The 21906-nt window shown below is 50.0% G+C and overlaps 1 protein-coding gene across 3 annotated transcripts in view; it reads left to right on the forward strand.

Moving 5' to 3' along the window:
- Positions 1–5296: 5296 nt before the first annotated feature.
- The window catches only part of ARAP1 (ArfGAP with RhoGAP domain, ankyrin repeat and PH domain 1), a 103999-nt gene continuing 87389 nt past the window's right edge, over positions 5297–21906 (forward strand). Inside the window, exon 1 of one of the 3 annotated variants that reach the window (XM_066620210.1) lies at positions 5297–5375. The gene's annotated coding sequence lies outside the window, so the exon portion shown is untranslated. The other 2 variants (XM_066620212.1, XM_066620211.1) reach the window with 2 other exon arrangements.

A 21906-nucleotide genomic window follows, 5' to 3' on the forward strand; every position in this document is an offset into this window, starting at 1 on the left:
CAATGTCCAGGCTGATGCAGAGGCTCACCAGGTTGGGCACTGGCTGGGGGCCCCTACCTAGCAGATGAACCATCTGACTGGGTTGTCCCTTCCCCTCAGCATTGGTGACTGTAGTAGCACTCGATGCAGCAGCAGGGGACGGGTGGGGGTGTCCTGGGGACTCAGGACAGGATTTTGCTCCAGCACTCCCTGAAGCCTGGTGCCAGCACAGCTGGTTAAAAATGCTTGTAGCCATTGTGCTTTCCAGACACACAGTGGGCAAATCAATGGTGCACTTGCCAATCAGCAAGGCAGTTGGCAACCAAAAGAAGAACAACATCAAAACATGCAGTGCCAGCATGGGCAATCTGAAAGGAGGAGGGGAGAGAAAAGGTACATTGGGAGGAGAGAGCTGAGCTGTGATCAATATCCTGCCCCCTCCTATCTTTTGCCTGCTTGTCTGTAGCTTTGTTTTGGACACGAGCCCCTGTACAGGTTCAGCAGTCTTACCATACCGCCCTGTGTGTGCCTGCTCAAGTCCCATTGAGCACTATGGAACTTACTGGCACTCCCAGATCATTGTGTGTAGGGCTGCCACATTAGGACTGCTGAAAGTTCCTCCTGCAGCCATCTTCCTCTTATTTGGCAGCTCTGTTATTTCCCAGCCATGTGCTAGGTGCGGATTCAGGGTCTGCCTTCCTGTCTGGAGTAGTTCTTTGGTGTAGCAACAGAGCTACCTTGCCCATAGGGTTGCAGACCTGTCTGTCCAGACATTCATCTACATTTCCAGAAAGTCAGGAAGTGTCTGGGGACCCACAAGCAGAGACTGAAGGCCACAAGCTTCTCCCACACATGCAGGAGAAGGAGGTCACGTCCAGCCATTCCAAGAACCTGAGATCTCCGTATCTTGTATGCTAAATATCACAGAATTGTGGCCTCTGGAAGTTGCTTGGCCACCTCACCTGCCCTTTGTTTTTGGTGTCTCTGTTTGCCTCACCTTCAGTGGCCTCTTGTTCTAAGGGCTGCTCTGGAGCACCTGTGAAGAGGGTTCTCAAGCAAAGAACTGCAGTGAACCCAACAGATGGGGTGGTTTATTTGGGGGGAGGGCAGAGGTTCTTTGTTTTTGAAAGAAATATTCCCATTCGCCTTCTCCCACGCAAGCACAGCACATGAACATGCTTTGCCAAACAGAAACCTAGTCTAACTTTTGCTGCTCGCTTCTCCCCACCTCCTCAGCCACCCACTGTGTCGCGAGGCACAATGGCAGGTACTGTAAGTGACTCAGGGGTGTGTGGCTGAGAATTCGGAGGGCTGCATTTGCTGCCAATGGCTGTCATCCTCGGCAAAGCAGTGGGGCCAGAGACAGAGGGGTGTCCTAGACAGGTATGAGAAGGGGCTTTGGCCTCCTGCAGACTCTCCTCAGTGGTGGTTGCTGCTAAGTCACAGTTTTACTGTGCTTAGTCTGTCACCGTGGCACTGCCGTGGTGCCATTTTAGTTTCAACGCAGAGATTTGGCTCAGTAGTTCCTCTGCCCCTCGGCACACTTCTTGCTGCCCTATTCCATGGACTCTGACCCACAGCTCTGCAGTTTCCTTGCCTGTCTGCTCTCTCCCTGTTGACTGCAGAAACCCATCCTGTCCCTAGGCCCCATGGGAGATTTTCTGGAGTTGCTCCTTCCTTTGATTCCATCTCTCTGCTACCCCCTTTCCTTCAGGCCATTACCTCTTCTTTCACCCATCGCTCATTCCAGTTCCCCTTCCAGCCTGCCGCCGCCTCTTCTGTCCTCTGTTCTCCAGCTAGTCTCCCTCTTCATGGCCATGTGCCTTCTCGTCCTCCTGGATCTCTTCCCATCCAGTGCCTGTCCTCATTTCCTGGCAGCGTCCTGCAGCTAGTCCTTGACGAGCCTGTTCTCCTTGGCCAAACTCACGTCTTCAGTTCACATTTAATGGTGTGCACTTCCTGCTCTCACTCCTCCCCCAGGAGGTAACAACACCCTGAGCAACCAAGTCACTTCATGGGAGAGAGTCCAAAGGAACTGCTTACACCAGACAACGGCCCAAATCCTAACAAACTTTCCACCACTGGCATAGCTGTGCCAATGGGGCATGTGCTGCATCCTGCAATTGAGTGGCACTCACAGAGGCTTCCTCAAAGTAAGAGAATGCTTGTTCCCATACCCTGGAGCTGCATTGCTCTTATGCTGGTGCTGGAAAGTGGGTTAGGATTGCACCCAATGAGATGCAACCTGTTACTGAGGGGAAAATGAACACCCAAAGACACTGAATTTGCCTGTTAGGCTGTTCTGCCTGCCTTTCCACAAAGCAGCTAGAACAGCTATGAGCTGTTCTGCTGGACCCCAGAGGGCACCAGAGAGCCTCAGGAAGCCCAACTCATCACCACTGTCTGTTCCACGTGATCAGATTTGCCAGCCACTCAGGCCCCAGCTGAAAATTCAGCATCCAACCATGTTTCTGTGATGTGGGTCTGCTGCAATTCAAACTTCTGGGATTCGAGCAGTACAGGATAGGGGCAGCATGCCCTGGCAGCCTGGTCTGCACCACCCTTTGAATGCCCCTGAAAGGACATCTGCCCTCTGCCTCCACCGCTTTCCCCAAGCTGGCCTGTCTGATCTCGAGAATGGCACGGAGCTGACCTGTTTCTGTGCTGGCACCGCATCTCCAGTCCCTGGGTAAGCCAACCCATGGCGCACACACTTGGGGAACACAGCAAGAAGAGGTCTGTTGGGCAAAATCAAAGGTGGGTCCATCAAGGTCAACACCTGCTTCCCACCAATGTTTCCAAAGGGATTCAGGACACTGTAGGCCAGTTCAGCAAGAAAACTGATGGGGAGCAGAATTCAGTGGTGTGGCTAGGGGGGGACAAAGCACTAAGTTACTAACAGCACAATCCTAACCATGTCTTCTCAGAAGTAAATCACTCTGTGCTCACTAGGGCTTACTCCCAAGAAAGTATGTATAGCAGTGTTTCTCAAACTGTGGGTTGGGACCCACTAGGTGGGTCGCAAGCCAATTTTAGGTGGGTCCCCATTCATTTCAATATTTTATTTTTAATATAGTAGACTTGATGCTACCATGGGATGTGACTGCATTTGGACAAATGTTACAGATCTGTACTTTTAACAGGCTACTATGTATATGCTTTTAACAATGATAGTAAATGGGACTTCCTCCTGGGTAAGAGTGGGTAGGATTGCAGCCTAGGATTGTTAAAAATATTCCTGCTTGATGATGTCACTTCTGGTCATGACATCACTTTTGGTGGGTCCTGACAGATTCTCATTCTAAAAAGTGAGTTCCAGTGCTAAACATGTGAGAACCACTGATATATAGGATTACAATCTAAGTTACATTACAGGCCCATGAGGAAACTGGTGGGAAGCAGAATTCAGTGGCGTAGCTGGGGGGGCAAAGCACTAAGTTGCTAATCCCAATCCACTTTCCAGCACTGACATAAGGGCAATGCAGTAGACTCCTTACTTTGAGGAGGCCTCCATGAGTGTTCCCCAACTGCAGGATGCAGCGCACGTCCTACTGGCACAGCTATACCCGTGCTGGAAAGTGGGTTAGAATTTGGGCCTAAGTTACATTACAGGTCCATGCATAAACTGGTGGGAAACAGAATTCAGTGGCGTAGCTAGGGAGGGTAAAGCACTAAATGAATAAGCGTGCAATCCCTTATGTCAGTGCTTTCCAGCTTTCCAGTGCTTTCCAGCACTGACATAAGGGCAATGCAGCTCTGAGGTAAGGGAACAAACATTCCCTTACTTTGAGGAGGCCTCCATGAGTGACACCCAACTACAGGATGCAGCACATGTCCCATTGGCACCACTGTGCCAGTGCTGGAAAGCACTGACATAAGGGGTTAGGATTACGCCCTAAGTTACATTACAGGACGGTGAGTAGACTGGTAGGAAGCAGAATTCAAGGGTGTAGCTAGGGAGGGCAACAAAGCACTGAGTTTTGTAGGGTTTTGCACTAAGCCATTCTGGGGTCCTCCCGTGCCCAGAATGGCTCTGAAGGGGAGGTAATGCTTGCATGCTGTGGTGAGGCTCCCTGCAAAACTTAGTGCTTTGTTCCCCCCCCAGCTACGCCACTGGCAGAATTAAAACATGAAGCATCTACAGCATCCAGAAGCAGCCTTGCTGAAGTTAAAATCAGCCTGGTCTTAGCAAAAATCAGTTCAGTTTTTTTATTACTCCAGACCAGGGGTGTCCAAACTTTTTGGCAGGAGGGCCACATCATCTCTCTGTCACTGTGGCTGGGAAAAAAAAGAATTAATTTAAATTTCAAATTTGAATAAATTTACATAAATGAATATATTAGAGATGGAATTTATATGAATGAATTAAGGCAATAGTTCAAGGTCTATAAAAGACCTTGCACAAAGCAAGGCCAGTCTTTCCTTTGCTGCTGGTGCTGCATCACAGACATGAAACAGCAAGCAGCAGAGGGAACCCTCGTCCCAGCTCATGCAAGAGGTCGAACAGTTGACCATCACACTGAGAGCAGTTGTGGTGGGCTAGTGTGGGCTCCAGCAAGTCTCCGGAGGGCCAGAGGCTCATTGGAGACTGGAGGCTCCCTGTGGGCTGGATTGGGAGTCCTCAAGGGCCGCAAGTGGCCCCAGGGCCGGGGTTTGGGCACCCCTGCTCCAGACAGTTTCCATGCTTTCTAGCAGTGGGACTCACTTTCTGAAATGACAGTGGGTCCCAGTATGTGGGACCCATCTGGCTTTTTTAAAAAAGGCGTTTCACTTGGTCAGCTGCCCAAGCCTCTGTCTTCATCCATGACTTTAGAGAGGAGGGTGGCCTGCTTTCTGGAGCATTTGTGGAGCTCCACGTGCACCTTTCTGGTGGCCTTGCAGCAGTCCCCCTCGCTGGCCTTTGAGAAGCCCCACAGGCTGCTGCTGCCCTGATTCCGGAATGCCAAGGGGGCGGCTGTCCTGGTGCTTGGGCAGCCTGTCCGACCCCGGACGCACACGCGGGGCTCACTTGCAGCTAAGGGCGTCTCCAGGATCGCCGCGTGAGTGATCCGTGGAAGCTCCAAGGGTGGCCAGAAGGAGGCGCTTCTTGACACGGCACGGCGGGCACCCAGTGCGCCTGTGGAACTCCCTGCCACCAGGTGGGGGGGGGTCGCCCGCCAGGAGGACGGTCTCGCGCTGGCTGCGCACCGGCCCCCGAACCCCTCTGCAAGGAGCCCCGGAGGCCCGATCCCCAGCCAGGCTCCGCCTGGACGCCAGAGGGCGGCCCGGGCGCCGCTGCTCCCCCTTCCGCCTTCCCCCGGGGAGGGACTCCCGGCCAGCCTTGCTCGCAGGGGAGGGCCGGAGGGCGAGCGGAGGAGCCCGCGCGGCGCCGGAGGAGGGCGGGACAGGACGGCCAGGTCAGTGGGCGCCCCTTCCTCAGCCCGCGGCCTCGAGGGGCCCCGGAGGGCTGGGGGGCCGCGGCGCTCCGTCCCGGGGAGCCTCTGCCTGCCTGAGCCGGCCCGAAAGGCTGCCTTCGGCTCCGAAAGTCCCGCTGGAGCGACAGGTGCCTGCGGCAGGGTGGTCGTGGCCTCTCCCCGCCTGTTGGGGCTGCCGGTGCAGTGGCGTAGCCGGAGGGGGGCAAGCGACGCACCAAGTCTTGCAGGGAACCTCGCGGCAGCTGCCAGGGCTCCTCGCCCTCCCACTGGGGCCAGCGCTCGCCTCCCTTTGGCCCCACCGCAGAGGGGGAGGGCACACCTGCACGCTGCGAGGCTTCGCCAGCTTGTGCAGCCTGGTGCAAGGGAGGGCACCAGGATGCAGGTCTCGCGTGCGCTCCCAGGGCATTTGGTGGACCGCTGTGAGGTTCAGGAAGCGGGACTGGGTGGGCCTTGGCCTGATCCCGCAGGGCTCTTCTGAAGGTCAGGGCGTACTTGCTACCGGACCTCGGGGCTGCTTTGCCCAAGTCAATGGTTAGGACTGCACCCTCAGTGCTCTGCACCCCCTCTGGCTACACCACTGGCTGTGTGCAGCTTGTGTATGTTTGTCCTGCACATCCAAGTGTCCCGGCTGGAACTTCTGGCATTTGGTGACTTTGGACCCGGCCGATCTCCTCTTTTTTTCTGTGTCTGCCACCAACAGCTGATCACAAATCCATTGGAGTTTAAGGTGCCACAAGGGGCTTTGTCGTTTTTCTTGCAATCGCCAGCCTGGTGACGGTTCTGGATGCTGTTTTAGTATTTCTCAGCCAAGAATGTGTGTTGTCGGTTGTTGGGAACTCAGATGGGGTTTGTTGTAAGCTGCCACAAAGGAGGGAGAGTAAAAAATAGTTGAAATACCTGGAGTTGTGTTGGGGCCAGAGAGTGTGGAGGTTGTGCTGTCCTCTGGGCCGGTGTGTGTGTGTGCAGATTTGTTTCGTGCTGCATCCTCTCGACAGCGAAGGCTGGGGTCACCCAGTGACTGAGGTCTGGCTTCCACATTGGTCTGTGCTGCTGCTGGTGGTGGGTGTGTCGGCCATGGGATGTGCTGTGGGGGTCAGACGGCATTTTCCTCTCCCTGGGACCCTTGGCCAAATTCACAGGAATGTAAGAAGAGCCCTGCTAACTCAGGCCAGCAGGGCCCAGCAAGTCCCGCCCCATCCTACATCCAGAGGGGCCAGTTGGCTGAGCCTGGGAAGCTGACAAGCAGGGCAGGAAGGCAAGAGGCTTCTCTTACTGCTGTTCATCCTGTAGCTGTTATTCAGAGGTAGACTGCCTCTGAGCGGAGATGTTCTTCTCTGCCATAGCCAACAGTTGTTAGCAGCCCAGTTCTCCATGATTGGGTCTAACCCCCTTTTAAAATCATCTGGGCTCGTGGCCATCACAACATCCTGTGGCAGTGAATTCCGTAAGTCATGGACAACCTAATGAAGTCCTTTTCTTTGTCCTGAGTCTCTTGCCAGTTAATTCCACTGCCTGACCCCAAACTCTATGTTCCCTCACTGCTCCTCCTCCTCACTCCTGCATCACCTTCTTCCACAGCATTTCAACAACAACAACAACAACAACAACAGTATTTATATACCGCTTTTCAACAAAAAGTTCACAAAGCGGTTTACAGAGAAAATCAAATATCTAATGGCTCCCTGTCCCAAAAGGGCTCACAATCTAAAATGATGCAACACCAGCAGACAGCCACTAGAAAAGACACTGCTGGGCTGAGGTGGGCCAGTTACTCTCCCCCTGCTAAATAAAAGAGGAGCACCCACTTGAAAAAGTGCCTCTTAACCAGTTAGCAGGGGTTAGCATTTCATTCCCTGCTGCCTTTATTTTTCTAAATTCAGAAGCTTGCAGGAAAGATGCGCCTTGTCATTTTGCAGCACTGGTATCTTGCCAGAGCATTTCATAATTGAGTGAGGAGTGGGCAGGGAGCTACCACCTTGGCCTGCCCAAAGGCTTATTCAGTGCAGGGAAAGGTCTCAGACCCAAGCATCCATGGGGCACATCCACTGTCAATGAGTTGTTTCAGCGTTCCTTTCATTATGATCTCACATCACACCAGAACCAGGGGACATCCACTGAAATTGAGTGTTGGGAGAGTTAGGACAGAAAAAAGAAAATATTTCTTTACTTGGCGTGTGGTTGGTCTGTGGAACTCCTTGCCACAGGATGTGGTGATGCCACCTGGCCTGGATGCCTTTAAAAGGGGATTGGACAAATTTCTGGAAGAAAAATCCATTACAGGTTACAAGCCATGATGTGTATGCGCAACCTCCTGATTTTAGAAATGGGCTATGTCAAAATGCCAGATGCAAGGGAGGGCACCAGGATGAGGTCTCTTGTTATCTGGTGTGCTCCCTGGGGCATTTGGTGGGCCGCTGTGAGATACAGGAAGTTGGACTAGATGGGCCTATGGCCTGACCCAGTGGGGCTGTTCTTATGTTCTTATCTCCCAAGCTTTGGACAGCCCCACTGATTAATCTTGTTTGATTTGGATTACCTGTGATCTCAGGCGAGAGAGGCCCACCTGTGTTGCACACAGTTTTTGTCCTTTAAAGCTTCAGTCACAGAGCAAAGCTGTCCCTTGTTTCATCATTTGGGCTGAGAGTGAGCAGAGATGTTGCCCCAGAGCTTCCTCTCCTTTGCGCCAGATTGGATCAGACGGAGAGCTGAAGAGGGGTTTCTATCTTGCTTTTCAGGGATTAGAGCAGAGCAGAGGCTGCTTGAGCAGGAGTGAGATGAGCACAAGGAATGCTTTTGTGTGCCTGTCTGTGAACCTGAGCAGGATGTCTTGAGGCATGTAGTAGGAGAGACCCACGGGAAGCAGGGCTGCCAGGACTTGTGCTCCACAGCAGATCCTGCGATGCACGTCTTGGCTTGCTGCTACAGCTGTTCCTGTCATCGGTGCCAGGTGAGAAATGTCCAACTCCTGACTCGGGCACTGAAGCCTCTTTCCTTTGGCAGTGCCAGAAACAGCACGCAAGCAGGGTTTGGCGTCCTGTCCTGCTGCAGAGAGACTCTCGGCTCCTCTTGCACTTGGCTAGGGTTGGATGTAAGTTGGGAGAATATTTCCAGCTTCTGCTGGGCACCAGAACAAAGTGTTGAGGATCTACCCTCAGATATTTCGGCACTGGCTTTGCACAGGGATGGAAAGAAGCCTCCCACCTTGTCTGGGATCTTCTAGGTCTGAGCTTCATGGCTGCTGGGCCCTGGAGCTGCTGGGTTTTCAGAAAAGAATGGCAGGGTGACTTGTGGCCTAAGAAGGTGTGCGCTACTCTCCAGATTTCAGAGCTGGGCCCCTGAGGCGCTGACCTATCTGGCCACACTCCCCCAGTCAAACTCACCCTTTGCTAACCTGGTGCTCTGCTGGAACAGAAGGCAGGAGCAAAATGATTCTGGGTTTGCTTACAAGGGCAGTGTTGGCAGCAGGTGCGTCTCTTCAATGATGCCACCCACCCAGCAGTGAAGCCTCCCTGTTTCCAATGCCATTAAACAGCTTGGAGCAGCCCCTCTGGACACTGTGGGGCTGCTTAGGGCCTCCCCCTTCCAGTGGGCCATTGGGAGGGAATTTCACAGCAAAGTGCCCTTCCCACACTTTTTCAAAATGGAATGGTTTTGGAGTGAAACCTGGAGTTTGAATCCTGACTGACTTCGCATAGACAGGAAAGGAGATGGTTTTCAGCCGCTGCTCATGACTATGTGGACTGAATGTGTCCTTGCGCAGCTTTCAAGGACTCGAGCCCAGTGCTCAGGTGCGCACAGTTGTGGGTGGAGCTGGAATGCTTGTGCCTGTTATTCCGGACAAGGCAGTGCCTTTGGAGCCGGTGTTTGTCAGTCTGAAACCAGCCTGCCTCGCAATGGCTGTGGCCTGGCCAGGACCTTTGGGGTCCCAGCCATTGGAGAAGAGGCTTGTTGGAGCTGAGGGAGCCTTGAAACAGTGGCCAGTACAGAGAGAAATGAAGTGGGGTAGCAGCCTTCCACACTGCCCCAAAGGGGGAAAAAGGGCTCTTTGTGTATCCAAAGAAAAGGACAACAATCCCCTTGCGTTCAGATCTTCCCACCAACATTTCTGCAGTGCCTCAGCTCCCATTCCTGGCCCCAGAGAGCGCTTTGGCTGCTCTTGGTCATCAGGCCAGGCCAGGCCAGTTACCTCTCAGCACAGCTTAACTCACACCATCTGGGTGGTTAAAATGGGGTAAAAGCCTGGTGTCACCCCATAATTTCCAATGGGCTTTTTAATGCAATAAGGACCCAGAAGCAACTGCCTCAAGGAACAAGGGGTTCCACTGGGCGATGGATGTGGGGTCCAATTAATAGGAGGCACCTTGTGGGAACTTGTGGGGAGTAATTCAGTGGGAGGTTCTTCTCCACATGCCCCATTGAAATGGACACACATCCCTGCTGGTGTTTCTTGCGTTTCCTTCTTTCCCCTTGCTGGGTGTTGTGGCCTGCTCTTTTCTGAATCAGGATGAATCAGAGTCTGTTCCCCTTGCCAGAATGGGAGGCTCTTAGAATAGAGCACCCTTTCTAATCATGCTTGCTATGTTCCCTACATCTGCTCTTTGGAAAACCCTGCTGCGTGTGTGTTTTAATGGCTTAATCTGCATGGTCTGGCGTTCTGGTCATGTGGAACGATGAAGAGTGGCTTGTTTTATCTCACTGGTTTAGATGAATGAAGGGAAATTCCCTCTGTTGATCTCACCTTCAGATCTTGATAGGGCTGGTTAGATGTTTTTTCGTTCCTCTGTTAAGGGCACTTTCACAATAGATACATAAAGTACAATTGCGTGCATTTCAGATTTGCCCCTTCCTAAAGCTTCTGTTGGTCACAAAATGTGTCCCCACACTGTTTCTGCCTCTTTCGCCATGACATCTGTCCAAATCTGCTGTTTTTAATGCAAGAACAAGATTCCAAGAGAGTCGGTCAAAGATCTCATATTGCAGATGCAGACCTTACCTGTTCTGCTTCCCAATATTTTTTGGACTGTTAGCTGAGCCTTTTGTTGTGCAATAGTATTTGATTTCAGTATTAAATATTTTGTGGCATCTGAGTGTTGGCATGCAACAGCATCTGACTTTTGGCTTTGTTTGCCAGGTGGACACACAATTGTATCTATTATTTGTGGACAAAGCCTAAGAGGTGCTTCAGTGGCAGGAACATGCAATGGGTGGGGAGGCAGAATTCTTTGAAAAGCACCACCACCAGGAGAGGCACACAAGCACTCACAACCCATGCGCTCCTGCATGTGGGTTGTGAGTGCTTGTGTGCCTCACACCGCAGGACTCCATCAGGGAGGCTTTGCCTCACCTGCCTCCCCACCCACCGCACATCCCTGTTCAGTATTGTTGGAATGTAAAGTGGGGAGGGGCTGCACAGCCTGGCCCTTCATGGAATTTCCTTCAGTTTCCAGATCTTGTTTGCCCTTTGCCTTAGCAAAGGTGGGGGTGGTCTTCTTCTGCCCAATTGCTGAGCAAGATGTCAGCCTGTTCGCCCTTCCAGGATTCTGACCAATAAGGCCAGAGGCTCTGAGGTTCTAACAAGCAGCCGTTGGGTTGGAAATGAACATCAGAAGAGCCCCACTGGATCAAGACAAGGTCCACCTGGTCCAGCTTCCTGCATCTCGCAGTGGCCCACCAGATGCCTCAGGGAGCACACAAGACGACAGGATACTTGTGTCCTGTGGCCACTCCCTTGCATCTGATATGCAGAGACAGAGATAAATGGGAAGCTAAGCTGAGCCTTGTGAACATACTGATAATACCTCAGACCACACCTCTGGATGACCTCCTAAGGATGTTGCATGTGGCTCTCAAAGAGTGTGGGGGACAAGAGGGCAGTGGGGCAGAGCCTGAACCACCCCTCCTGGAAGAGTCTCCAGGAAGGTCCTTGGGCAGGTTCTGCCACCCTCTTCAGTGTAGCTGGTGGTGACGCTCAAGAAGGCCTCTTCTTGCCCTGTGGACGTCACTGTCCCCCGAAGTGTGGTGGGCGCCCTCTCTCTCTGCTGGCATTTTGAGGCCTGTTGGAGGCTGCTCTTTTGGCAGCTTCTTGCTGGTTTTTCATAAGTGGTTGCTTTGAGATTTGGGCATTTCTGTCTCCCCTTTTGCCAGCTCCTTGTGTGCGGGGCTTCAGGTTTCATTTACAGGGACTGTCGACTGAGGCAACTGGAGTCCTATGTTCAGGCTGCAGGCCAGGTGGGAAAGGATCACCATGCAATCGGTCTCCTGCAAAACCACTTTGGTCAAGAGGCCACCACTTGTTCCAAGACCTTGCTCAGGAATGGTTGAGGGTTTCAGGCAGGCGTTGTTTTCTGGGCATGCACTGCTGCTTCCAAATGGTTGTGACAGCTCCATCCATCACAGGAACACTTATTGCCTTGACTATATAGCTCCCTGAGCCCACCTGGCTGTTCTGGTGACAGGCACATTCTTGACTTCAGGGGGGTTTGGTAGTGGGACGGATTTCCGAGGGAGGTGGTAGATTCTCCCTCACTGGAGACCTTCAAGCAGAGGCTCGACAGGCACCTGCTGGAGACGCTCTAGAACAGGGGTGTCCAAACTTTTTGGCAGGAGGGCCACATCGTCTCTCTCATCAACATTGTGTCGGGGGGGGGGGCCTGGAAAAAAGAATTAATTTACATTTAAAATTTGAATAAGTTTACATAAATGAATATATTAAAGATGGAATTTATATGAATGAATGAAGGTCTCTCAATAGCTCAATATCTATAAAAGGCCTTGCACAAAGCAAGGCCAACCTTTCCTTCGCTGCCGCTGCTGCATCACTGACATGAAACAGCAATCGTTGGAGGGAGCCCTTGGCCTGCAGCTGATGCAAGAGGTTGAAATGTCACCCTCACGCTGAGAGAAGTCGCTTCCAGCCAACATGGGCTCCAGCACGTTGCCAGAGGCTCGTTGGAGGCAGGGGGCTCCCTATGGGCCAGATTGGGGGTCCCTGAGGGCTGCAAATGGCCCCCAGGCCAGGGTTTGGGCACTCCTGATGTAGAATAGTGATCTTCAAACATTTTCATGCCACCCCCCCCCCCCCCCAAAAAATGAAGTATGAGACTGGAACCCCACCATCAATCCCACCGCCTCCCAGGTCCTCATTGCTGCCTGCTCCCCACCCTCGTAATACCTTCCGAGCACTGGTCACTGTAACCAAATATTCTTATTAGAGACAGCAGAAACGTTACCATGAAGCCTGGCACTAGTGAAAGTTATTTTAGCAGAATTACTAAGAACCTGAGCAGGACTGGGATACAATCTCCTGACAGCTGAAGAGTACACCAGGTGCCTCCCCCTTTCCCTGGTGGTGCTTTAGCCCAGTGGTCTTTATCACTGGGGTTGACAGTGACAACCTTGGGGTTGAGCAAGTGAGGTTTTAACTGGTTGCTCAGTAGAAGACGACTGAGGTTGTGCAGGTGTGGTTCATTTGTAATTTGGAGTATAAAACCTGGGTGTGGGTTAACAGAGAGGGAGGAAGGGCAGCTGCAAGGAAGTTTGGGTTAGCAGTCCTTAGGTTGTGGCCTGTTAGAAGGCACCTGATGGAGTATTATGCTGCTGACACGCCCCCAATGTTGGTAACTTCAGTAACCTGTAGATAAGCTGGCATTCTTGTTTTGAATGCTACCGTAAGTGCATCTTACTAATGTTTATGCAGCAACAAGTGCAAATCTTTTCTTGTAATAAAGTTCTTCTACTTTGAAGATGAAGTGCAATACATTTTATTGACCAAGGGAATGTATTTCAAAAGAACCTGGGTGCTTGTGGTGTTATAGGTGGACCACATTATCTTCAAGGGTGAGGTGGATTAGGCTGGTGAAAGGGGATGTGTGTTGCATCCTACCAGGGTTTGGAATTTCTCCCAACTTCTCCCTGACCCTTTGGGTGATAATCTTCAACCTTTTTCATTCCTGTAAGTTGCTGTGGCCCCCTTGGGTTTCTGACTCCAAGGTTGAAGAACACTGCTGTAGGAGGATTTCCTGCTACAGGCAAGGGGTTGGACTAGATAGCCTTGTAGGTCCCTTCCACCTCTGTGATTAGGCCTCAGCTCTTCAAGTGGCCTGTCCTCATCTTTAGGCAGAGCAAATGGAAAGAGCTACACAGCGTGACCAGGTGGGACACCCCTTGTGAGTATTTGTGGCTGTTGCAACAGGTAAGTGTGTTCGTCACCCTAAAACTTAGTAAGTTGGTAACAAAGCTTCCCCTTCCGAACCAAGCAGGCTCTGACCTTGTAGAAGCTGCAGAGAGTGGAGAAGCTGAAAGTATGTGGGAAGGGAGGCCTGGCGCTTGTGGGTCTGGGGCCACTGAAAGTTGGCAAGCTGCCCTCCACACTACTCAGAACAAAATGGGGCTCAGTGCCAGGGAGTTCTCAAAAGCTGGGAGGACACCAGGGCCTGGTGTATTTATAGCGAACAAGGACCTGCTCTCCAGCCCTTGACCTCCATCCAGCAGTCCTGACCCATAAGTGGTTAGCTTGCAGGCAACAGAAAGATGCAATTGAAAAGCCATCAGGGGATTCTGCAGGGTTTGCCGCCCGGCTGGGAAACGGGACGTGTTTGGAGTTGGGTCTTCACCCAAGGCTAGAATCTATTTCCAGTGCCAAGGCTCAGTCCTAGACATGGGAAGCTTTGTTAAAAAGTGGATAATATTTCTGGATATGCACAGAGTATCTTTCATAACCAGCAGCATATGCAGTCAGTTCTCATGTATTTATTTTTATTTATTTTTCACATTTTTATACCGCCCTTTCTCCAAGGAGCTCAGGGCGGTGTATACAGCTGCTCCCCTCCTTTTGTTCTCACAACAACCCTGTGAGGTAGGTGAGGCTGAGAGAAAGTGACTGGCCCAAGGTCACCCAGGAAGCTTTGTGGCTAAGGGGGGATTTGAACCTGGATCTTCCAGGTCTGAGTCCACCTCCCAAACCACTACACCACCCTGGCTCTCTGAAGTAAGGGTAGATGTCCAGCTCAGCAACCTCTGTTAAGGGTTCAGCCTCGGCACCTTTCTTTTTTTTAAATTAGGAGTGGGTGGAAGAGAATTGCTCCTGATCCCCTGGACTGCACCACTGCAAGTTGCTGGTAAAGGGAAAAGTGTTTGCATTTTTAAATGCTTCCTGCCAAGATGACCTCTGTGCGTGCAGAAAAGCAGTTGTGTCAGGAGGAAGAGAAGGCCTGTAAATGGGAAAGATGAGATTTACTAGATCCGTAAAATGTGTAAAAAGTCACCAATGGAAATTTACTGCTGGGAATTCTCAGCTGGGATCCATGCCAAGCAGTAAATGGGCCAGCCAAATTAACACAAACCAGAGAGAGAATTCTGTATCCTGCTTTTAATTCTTACAGAGTAGGTGGAAGGAAGGCAGGCGGGAGGTACAGATGGGCAAAGGTGGCTGACATTGAGTGTGCTCACCTTAGGAAATGTTTGGGGGAGGGAAGAGAAAACAAAATCCAATATCTTTACGTGGTTTCCAGACAAGAGGGTCTTGCTGTCTAATTGTAATCCTGCCCTTCTTCCCAGGAGCTCAAGCCAGTTAGCATCTCCCAGTGCTAAGCTTTGAGCACATTATTGTTTTCTGCCATTTACTGTCCTGACACCCCCACCCCCTATCCCTGGACCTCCGGGTGGGTTTTGCAATGTTTGATCAAGTGTTGCAGCTCTAGCTCCATCTAGCTCAAGGCATGGGTGCCTGCTGCCTGATCAATCCCATGCCTGGGCCTCTCTTACGACTTCCACCTTGTCTCACTCCCTTCTCCAGCCAGTGCACTCTGGTAGACTTTTCTTCCAGTCCCAAGGACCGTGGCCCCTGCTCCCCAGAAGCTGGCAGCCAGGTGCTCTGTGCATATTTTTCAGGGCAGCCTCCATACCTGCCAAACTGTTCCCTCCCCTGCTTTCCAAAGTGTCTCTGTTCTTGTCTCCAAGTGTGAAAAGTCAAATCACACAGAGCCTGGACAAGGAGCCAGATGAAATACCGCTATTGCATCTGTTCTGTCTGTGTGAAAAGTAGTTCCAATCTGTTGTCAAGCTTTCACATGAGTAGGAAACAGAATCCAGGGTAGGACTCTGCAAATAGGCATGCCAGCTTTCTAACAGCTGCACCCCCCTGACCCAGGCCTCATTGATGGGGTCCTGCAGGCTTGGAATATCGAGTTGCATGACTGTGCTTGTTCTGTGCTGCCACTGCATTTTTCCTAAGCGAGAAAGTCCCAGAGATTGTAACTGTACTTACTTCCCAATTAAGTCTTTTCAGAAATGTTGTAAGAACTGTTCCAGCACTAGAACTGTCTGTCACATGCTATTGAGGGCTCTTTTTCATTCAAGGTTTTCAAGCAGAGGCTGGACGGCCTCCTGTCAGGAATGCTGTAGTTGTTGGAGCTGAATGGGGGTTGGACTAGATAAGTGGTTCTCACACTTTTAGCACTGGGACCCACTTTTTTAGAATGAGAATCTGTCAGGACCCACTGAAAGTGATGTCATGACCGGAAGTGACGTCATCAAGCAGGGAAATTTTCTGCAATCCGACCCACACTTACCCAGGAGTAAGTCCCACTGACTATCATTGTTAAAAGCATATACATAGTAGCCTGTTAAAAGTACAGATCTGTAATGTTTCCCCAAATGCAGTCACATACCATGGCAGCATCTAAATTTAATAGATTAAAAATAAAATATTGAAATGAATGGGGACCCACCTGAAATTGGCTCGTGACCCACCTAGTGGGTCCCAACCCACAGTTTGAGAAACACTGGACTAGATGACCTCCAAGGCACCTTCCAATGCCAGCATTCTATGATAGTTGGAATAATGAGCATTTTGCTTATGGTAGAAAGAAGTCATACTTTTGAGCCTACAGAGTTGTCATGAAACTATTTCTTGTGGGTTCTTATTTTCTTACACTGGTATTAGAGTAACTGGGGCTACTTGAGTGTAAAAGATTCAGGTGAGAATTGTTGTGTCAGTGGTGTATCTAGGTCATTTGACACAACGGGCCCATAATTTTTGTCACCCCACACAACATAATTATTTAATACCACCCTTCCTCTAAGCAGCTCAGGGTTGGGTACATGGTTCCTCCCCTTATTTTGTCCTCACAACAACCTTATGAGGAAGATGAGACTGAGAAATAGTAATAGCCATGACATGAAATGAATAATAATAATGGCCTGAAAATAAATGCAGTGAATATTTCCCCACAAGCAGTGGATGAAATTCTGCATCAAATGGTATATAACATGATGGTATAATTCCTAAAAGCCATGAATTTTGGTCACTAGAGTGTTACCCCCCCCCCCAGGATGTCTCATTGGTTCTCAGACTTTGAACACTGGGACCCACTTTTTAGAATAACAATCTGTCTGGGACCCACTGGAAGTGATGACATGGCTGGAAGTGACATCATCAAGCAAAATAAAATAAATAATTGTAAACAATTAAATGAAAGAAAAACAAATAGTTAAATAAGGGGAAGCCAGTCCTGTTTCACCAAGTGAATTTTCCCTGTATCCTGCCTGCAATAACACCCCCCCCCAAAAAAAAAAAAAAAAAAATTATCTCACACAGTTTTTTAAAATGACTACTTTGGGCATACAGCAAGACATTTGTCTGTGGATAAAGGACTTTTTGACAAATAGGCCACAGTCAGTTAGGATGGGCTCTTATCATTCTTCCACTCGGATATTAAATAGAGGAGCTCCCCAAGGCTGTGTGCTGAGCCCCTTCCTCTATTCCCTGTATACACATGATTGTCACATAACACCAATGAAATTATAAGATTTGCAGAGGATACTAGAGTGGTGGGGCTTGTTGAGTACCACTGGTCTAGACATTGACCTACCTTACAGAGTTAGTGTTGTACCAAAAGCACAGGTTAGGGGTGTGTGTGTGAGAGAGAGTCTATCTGCATGCCTGTGACAAGATATGGCCCCAGGGCCCTGGAATGCCTTTTGAGTATTCTGAGGGCTGTAGTTAGAAGAGTGACTCCCAGCTGTGTGCAGAGCCAAGGGCACTTGGTCTTATCTTTATGAGGAACAAAACAAAGGATACACTTTTGTTTAGCAACAAATAAAGTAGGCCCTTCAGCATTGGTCTGGTGAATGGCAATAACTGCATTTTGCCCCAAAGGAAAAGAGTGCTCCAGAGAAAATTGTTTACTGGAACAGAGTTTGGTTTAAGAGCCCACAACCTTTCAAATGTCACCCTATGTGTAGGCGTGCTAATATTTTGTGTTTCTTTATTTGTTAAATTAAAATTATTAAAATACATTTAGCTGCTATTTTACTGCAATTAAGTGGCAGCTAAGGCAGCTTAGAATTTCCATAAAGATAATGTAGACAGATTAAAATAACAGCAGAACTGATAATGAGATTGGTGCAGCTGACAAAAAGCAGTCAAAAGGCAACTTAAGGAAAGGCTAACTGAAGCAGAAAGGTTTTCACTGCCTTGAGAAATGTAGGAGCCAGTCAGGGCCTACTGGGCAAGAGCTGCACAATCAGGGAGCTGCCACCATCAAGCAGGCCCTGTTCTGCATCTCCTTAAGTGGCTGGGCACAGAGCAGAGCCTCCAGTGAAGGCTGAGGTGTGCAGTGGATGGGCCTTCAGATATCCAAGCCCCCCCCCCCCCCCCCAGGATGTCTCATTGGTTCTCAGACTTTGAACACTGGGACCCAGTTTTTAGAATAACAATCTGTCTGGGACCCACTGGAAGTGATGACATGGCTGGAAGGGACACCATCAAGCAAAATAAAATAAATAATTGTAAACAATTAAATGAAAGAAAAACAAATAGTTAAATAAGGGGAAGCCAGTCCTGTTTCACCAAGTGAATTTTCCCTGTATCCTGCCTGCAATAACACCCCCCCCCCCCAAAAAAAAATAAAAAATATCACACACAGTTTTTTAAAATGACTACTTTGGGCATACAGCAAGACATTTGTCTGTGGATAAAGGACTTTTTGACAAATAGGCCACAGTCAGTTAGGATGGGCTCTTATCATTCTTCCACTCAGATATTAAATACAGGAGCTCCCCAAGGCTGTGTGCTGAGCCTTTATTCACTGTATACACATGATTGTCACATAACACCAATGAAATTATAAAATTTGCAGAGGATACTACAGTGGTGGGGCTTGTTGAGTACCACTGGTCTAGACATTGACCTACCTTACAGAGTTAGTGTTGTACCAAAAGAAGTAAGTCCTATTGTGGTCAATGGGGTTTACTCTCAGGAAAGTGTGGGTAGGATTGCAGCCTGTGAGCCCAATCCTATGGATTTCTACTCTGAAGTAAGTCCCATAGTGGTCAATGGGGCTTACTCTCAGGAAAGTGTGGGTAGAATTGCAGCCTGTGAGCCCAATCCTATGCATGTCTACTCAGAAGTAAGTCCCACAGTGGTCAATGGAGTTTACTCTGTAGTCTGCCTGCAATAACCCCCCCCCCCAAAAAAAGAATCAGTGAGATTTCCAGCCCTCCCAGTGCCCAGTTTCAAGTTCTTCTATTTCAGGCATATCAAGACAAAGACCCTCCTGGCTTTGCAAGTGCAAAATAGAAAACTTTCCCCTTACCAGTTGAAGCCTCTTTCTTTGTCCTTTTTAGGGGGGGGGGGGGCTGACTTCTGAAGCATTTGTTGCACTCCAGTTCCATCGGATCAGGACCCTTCTGGTGTCCTCACATTCTCCTTTGCCTGACCTGATCACAAGACAAGGCACATCTGCTTACTTGTGAGTAAACACGACCATGTGTCTGAGTTTGCTTTCCATAGAGCTAAATAGACTGCAGGTGTGAGGGAGGGACCTCCTTCTCAAGTGTTTTGGGGGCTGCATTCATTGGATCAGGACCATTCTGACCTTGTTGGAGCTCTCTCTGCCTGCCCTTTCTGACGACTAAGGCAAGTTTGCCTACTTGTGAGTAAATCAGACCACGTGGCTTCATTTTGGGCTCGGACTCGCAGCTGGGAGGGAGGGACCTTCTCGGGTGTTTTTTGGAGGCTGCATTCATTGGATTGGGACCATTCTGATGTCATTGGATTCCTCTCAGCCTGCCCTTTCCGATGGACTATGGCAAGTATGCCTACTCATGAGTAAATGTGTGATACGGCTCACTTTCTATAGGGCTCCATGCATTTTTCTTTCTGGTTTTTTGGCCATAACATTTGAAGGAAAGGAGCTATTTCAATTCTGTGTTTTGCATTGCTCTCTGCTGGACACTCCGCATCCAACGGTGTATGGCATGATGGGCTAGCTCCTGAAGCCGTGATGTTAGCCTGTCACCCACCTGGCTTGTTACCCGGTGTGGCCCGCACCCCCTAGCGATGCCAGTGTCTCCCATTGGCTTGCATGAATGTTCAGTGGTCCCTGCAGGCCCACTGGATTGAGCAGAAATCTCCTAGCTCCACTTTCCAGAACTTCTCAGGCAGGTAGGGGTAGAGCCACCATTCAGCCTCAGCACAGGGTCCATAAGGATGCCCTGACTGATGGTATCGAAGGCCCCTGAGAGGTCCAGCAGAACCCACACCCCTCTGATGTCTTCCAGGGTGACCAAGGCTGTCTTAGTCCCCACATCGGACCTGAACTCAGACTGGAATGATTCAAGACAAGGAGTGTCATCCAGGGAAGCCTGTGTTTGGGTCACTGCTCAGTTCACTTGTCCAAAATAAAAATGAACAGCCAGAACAATGAACAGGGCCTTCAATCCTCAAGTGTTGTGTTGCTTAAGATAAAAGGAGGAGAAACAGCTTCATCTGTAAATGTGAAATGACTGATCCCACTGTAGTTCTGCAGAGGGGCCAGAGAGTGCACTTGCAGTGTATGCCCTGAAATGTGTGAATGTTTAAAGGAAGCAACAAAATGAGGACAGAACTGTGTTCATGCTGTGGTCAGTTGTGATGTGGGATGCAGGCTTTGAGCTGAAGGGGGAAATGAGGGAGGCCACTCTCTTGTGTGGCTGAAGCAGAAATTTTTTTTAAAGCTTTCTGTGCTTCTTGTGAGCTGCTTTACTCCTCCGCCATTGGGGAGGGGGGAGGAAGAAGGCTCTGAGGAGGGGACCTGTTTTGGTTTCAGTCTTGCTACCAGGCTTCTGGGTGTGCGTGTGTGAAGCCAAGCCTGGCTGTTTTGCAAGCACTTCCTTATCTCAAGTCCTCGTCCTTGCCAGTTTTCCCCCTGAATGACTAGAGATTGAGGTTAAGCTGGGACTGCTGGCAGCCTTGCACAGAACCGGGCTCAGGGGGACCTGCGCACTGGGCCAGGCACTTTGACATTTCACAGGCAGAAACAGGGACATGCTTGCAATGAAGTCATGCCAAGGAGCACTTTGCAAGCCCCACTCCCATTGCGCTCGGTGATCCTGAACCCTGCCATCATCCTCTCCACCACTGGTCCAGATGTCGAGGGATGATTGTTTGCTCGAGACACATAAATGGTCCTACAAGAACATTACTTTTTAGCATATTTATATGCTATTTTTCAAAGTAATTTCCGCAGCAAAATAAAGGAAATGATGATTCCTTGTCCCAAAGGACTGCACCAACTTAACAGGTAAAGAAGGCTTCAGGGAAACACCAGCGGACAGCCCACCAGTCAGTTTTATTGTGTATTCTCTGGTTCTGGTCTTCTGCAAGAGGGAAAAGAACTTTCCTCTGTTCGTCCCCAGCATAACCCTATCCATAACACCCCCTGCTGACACATGTGCGCTCACTGGTGGTGTCAGCAAGCGCAGCAATCTCATGCAAAACGCACCAGGATCCAGGAACTTCCTTGTCGCATTGCCCCCTAAGGACTGCCGGCCAGACCCGAGTGCACGCCCTCAGGGCGTTGGAGAGAGTTGGAGAGTGGCCCCAGGACTTCTTTTTACTGAACAATCCTTGCTAAAAATAAAACAAAGCTGAAACAAATTGTTTTAATATCTGCCTTCATGTCTGACAATTTCCTGTCATTTTTTCACACACTTCCCACCAGAGCCAGATCATGCCACAAGGTCCTTCCTGCAGCAGGAAGTTTGGGGCATGCTCTTGCCCTATCAGACCTGGTGCCCTGCAGTCCACAACTGGCCTTGCCTCACCAGTGACTGAACACATTCCTCCTTGTTTGCAAGAATGCAGAATTACAGCAATTCTTGCCAAATAAAAGGGGGAAAGAGTTTCCCTTCTCTGCCTTGCTCAGTATTAGTGGATGGGGTGCTGGATTTCCTCTGGGGCATTTAAGATTTACTTTTTCAGTTCCTCTTCTCTGTCTCCCCTCCAACCCAAATTGGGGAGGTAGCATTTGAAAGCAGACAGGCTATGCCTGAATGGCTTCAGTGTTCAGGGGCCTGACTGTCATTGCCCTGCAGCAAAGTTCTTTGTCAGGATGAGGCCTTCATGTCCTGCTTGTGCTCAGACAGCGGCAATTGTCTCCAGTGATTCAGTCTAAAAGGGCAAGTCTCAACTCCACCTGAAAAATGCCTTTTCTTCTGCTGAAGCCTCTCTCATCTCACCCTCATGGAGGGT

Source organism: Tiliqua scincoides, chromosome 3 (genome assembly GCF_035046505.1).
Source record: "Tiliqua scincoides isolate rTilSci1 chromosome 3, rTilSci1.hap2, whole genome shotgun sequence".
Taxonomy (NCBI): domain Eukaryota; kingdom Metazoa; phylum Chordata; class Lepidosauria; order Squamata; family Scincidae; genus Tiliqua; species Tiliqua scincoides.